Below are 3,755 nucleotides of genomic sequence, written 5' to 3' on the forward strand. Positions count from 1 at the left end.
AAACTAAGGGCACATCTACACATCACCCTATGGTGACATAACAACGTGCTAGATGCAGGGATCACAGTGTTATACACATGATCACCTGATACGTTGCCATAATGGCGTGCTCCCCTAGTATAGCATGCCACTATGGTGACATAGTAGCAAAACCTACACATGCAATTTGCACACAGTGCAGTAACTACCATACTGCACCATGCTTCCTTTTGGGTGTGTAGATGCACCCTAAGTGTGCCTATATACATGCTCCAGGGTGGTGAGGGGAGGCTCTCAGAAGCCACTCTAATTAAAACACCCACAGAGTATTCAGTGACCTACATTTCAAAATGGCAGCAGGGGTGTTTTAACTAAAGCTTGTTCAGCATGAGAAGGTGAATTAACTTAGACTGAGAACAGGTTAGTCTCCACCTATTTGGAAGGTAGCCCCAGGGCTGGGAAAGCCCAGCTGCTCACCCCTGCCCCTGAGGCTGTGTTGTTCCTCTCCTGCCCCAAATGTGACCAAGCTATTTTTATCCCCCTACATCCCTCCCGATGAACAACCCTCTTCCACCGACCACCTTCCTCACCCCCCCCGTCCATCCCACCAACTCCCTATGGACCTGTCAAAGCCTCTCACAGAACTTCTAGTCTCCCCTGATCTCCCCTGCCCCTCCCCGCACCCCTGCTTACTTACACCAGATTCCTAGCACAGCTCCTGGGACCATCGAATGGACGCACACCATTCTGATCTACGATCATGGGGCTTGAGTGTGATTGTAGACCAGGTGCAGCGAGCATCTGCATGTACCCTTAGGAAGTAAACTAAAATGGGTTAAGGATTAGTCATATGATTAATTGTGTCATTCTCCAGTTCTCAAGTGTTAAGACCTCATACAGCACAGCCAAAGTAGCTTGTGTATTACCTTTGCCACTTTAATCAGTTAAGTTAAAGTGAGTTTTTGGTGTGTTGCTTACCTGAGTCTTAAAAAAAAATCTACCTCACTATTGTGGTTTGCATGCACATAGTTAGAAAAACTACCTCCCACTGACCTCCTGAGGTCAACAGCAGTTCTAGAAGGTACTGATAATGGGTATAAAACACAGGACAATAAAAAGAAGGTAAACCCCCCCGCCCCGCCCCCCCCCATGGCAAAATGTTACAGAGATATAAAGGAAACAAATTGAATATTAGTATGAGTGTGATAGCATCTCAAAAAGTTATCTAGAGAGACATCATAAAACACAGTTTCATAATCGGTTTCTGTGAATTCCTGCATAACAAGCAGAAAATCTTCTGGTGTTATGCACTTGTAAATGGGCACTCTAGCCTAGTCTTCAGCTGTTCCATAATATTTCATTCAATGACTCAACTGAACCATAATAAAGGAAATTCCCAACTCAGAAATAGCTAGTACGAAGGAAAGGCTTTTAGTTTCACATCTCCTTACAGTTATAGAAAATCATGGTAGTACAGTACATCTTTTCAACAATTCAGATGCGCATATCAATAATTCACTCTAAGCATCAACCTGAAATGCTTATGCAGGCAAGAGACACATGCAAAGAAAGCAATTTTTATATATACCTTTTCTCTCTCTCTCAGTCTGTGTGTGTGTGTGTGTGTGTGTGTGTGTGTGTGTGTGTGTGTGTGTGTGTATCTAAACTGCAACCTATGGCAACTGTATTTATAGATGGCATTTTAGTAAAGTTTTATCTGCAGTCTAAAACTAAAGACAACAGTCTTGCCTACATTAGTGCATTCGGCTGCTTCTGTTAGCAATGGGTCCATTTCTGACCATTACCAGGCTGGTTTAATCAGACTTGAGTAAACTGGGTTAAAATATTTTCATTACTACATCAGGAATATCTGCCAAAGTGTAACACAAAGAACTGTAGGTGTTATTGAGCCCTTGAAAAAGCTTTTCTTTTTTCCAAGGCTTTTATTTTAAAAAAATATAATCAGACAAACCCAAAAAGCTTGAAAGCTGCCATCAGTACCCTGTGGGCAGCCACACAGAATTCAGTGCAGATAGCCACAAGACCTTCCCCAGCCACATAGGGAATTAAAGTTAAAGAACACCCATTTCCCCCCTCCCCCCCCACTCCCATGTTTTGACACTGCTTAGGGTGCAGAGAGTGGGGAAAGAGCTACTTGGCTACCACTCTATAGTACAAGCCTATCAGAAATGGGAACAGAGAAAGGCAGGACTGCAGAAAACCCTAACTACATACATTTACTTGCTGGCCCAAGTGATTTACCAAGTGTACAACTGGGAGTATGCTTCTTTATGGAAAAGGTGTGAAAAAGTGTGATATATCATGTTCTCTCACCTATGACACACCCCCACATAAAACATTTGCCTTGTTTTTGTAAGGCAGGACATAAAAAAAAAGAAGAAAGAAAGATGTTTCCAGTGTCATTGAATGACTGACTGTGTGATACAGAGTAAGTCCTCCTAAAACATAGGACTTCCTGGTTTGGCAGACTATGTCCTGTGATGCCACATTTACTAGTCACTCTTGCTAGGGACAGAAGTTTCACATAAACTGGTTTAAGTCAACAGGAACCAGCTTAAACCTATAACAGAACAAATGTTCAGTGCACATAAATCTATTTCAGAGGGTGCAGACAGAAGTGCACCTCCCATCTGTAACTGAGAATGCTTTACAGGAAGTGTTCTGAGTTACAACGATCCCCTGGACCAAACAGAAGTTCACTGTTGGTTCCAGGGAGGAGGGGAATCTAGCTGCTGGCTGCAAGCCTGCAGCCGGTTTCCTTTAGCAATGGCTCCTGCTCCATCCCAGCCAATACTGTTTTCCGAATGGGAGGGGAGAAGGGAGGAGCAGAGGGAGCTCATTCTAGGGGTCTTCCAGCCAGCACTGGAAGGTGGGGTGAGTGAATTAGGGGGGTGGTGCCATACACCTGCCTTACCCTCCAGCAGGGGCTGAAAAGAAACCAAATGAAACTTCCTCTGCCCCCTTTTCCCCCTCCCATTCTGAAAACAGCTCAAGGCTGGGAAGCAGTGCAAACACAAGTTACAGAAGATGCTCTGTTTTGAAACATCTTCATTCAATGAGGATTCATATTTTTGCTTGTTCAGCCACTTTTAAGCAGTTTGCAGCTATGCAGTTGTATTTGGTCATGACTATAGCTTTCTGTGGCCAGATCAGATGAAAATTGCCACTTCCAGTGTGCCCAAAATAGCCGAAACTGGTTTAAGATAAACCTAAATAGATGTAATATCAGACTTACTGATTTATGTCAAACTGGTTTATGGGGGTGTTGGTTGTAGCCAAGTTTGTCTAAGGACATAGGCAGACCAGGTTCTTTGAGTAAATGTGGTATCTTTTATTAGAGCAACTAAATAGTAGGAAAAATGTTCTTTGCAAGCTTTCAGTCACAAACACCCTTCTTCAGGCATAGGGAGAGTCTGCTGCTGTTTTGTGTTCTCCTGGATGGAATGGAAGCCAACATGCAAACTGCAAGTCTGTGAAAATGCAAATGGATGGCAGTGAGGATCAGAGGCTATGGAAGACAATAGGTGTGTAACAGGTAGTTGGGTGAAGGGGAGGAGAAATGTTGACCTGGTGACAGATTGTAGTTGTGAAAATATGGAGAGGTTACCTGGGGTTATCAGATGGCAGGCAGGTTATAATGTGCCATAAATCAAATGTTTATCTTTAATCCATGATTTATTGTATCCAGTAGATTTATGAAGTGAAGTTATGGAACTTCTGTCCCAGATCCCCTCCTGACTCAAATTAACTTACAG

The 3,755-nt window shown here is 43.3% G+C and overlaps 1 long non-coding RNA gene across 1 annotated transcript in view; it reads right to left on the reverse strand.

Annotated features, from left to right (window-relative positions):
• Positions 1–754, reverse strand: part of LOC109300125 — an 87,410-nt gene extending 86,656 nt beyond the window's left edge. Inside the window, exon 1 of the long non-coding RNA XR_002098134.1 lies at positions 673–754. This is a non-coding gene — a long non-coding RNA (uncharacterized LOC109300125). The remainder of the gene's footprint in view (positions 1–672) is intronic.
• Between the last annotated feature and the right edge of the window lie 3,001 nt (positions 755–3,755).

The sequence above is a fragment of the Gavialis gangeticus genome, unplaced genomic scaffold (genome assembly GCF_001723915.1).
Source record: "Gavialis gangeticus isolate Ggan-Ray unplaced genomic scaffold, GavGan_comp1, whole genome shotgun sequence".
In the NCBI taxonomy this organism is placed as follows: domain Eukaryota; kingdom Metazoa; phylum Chordata; order Crocodylia; family Gavialidae; genus Gavialis; species Gavialis gangeticus.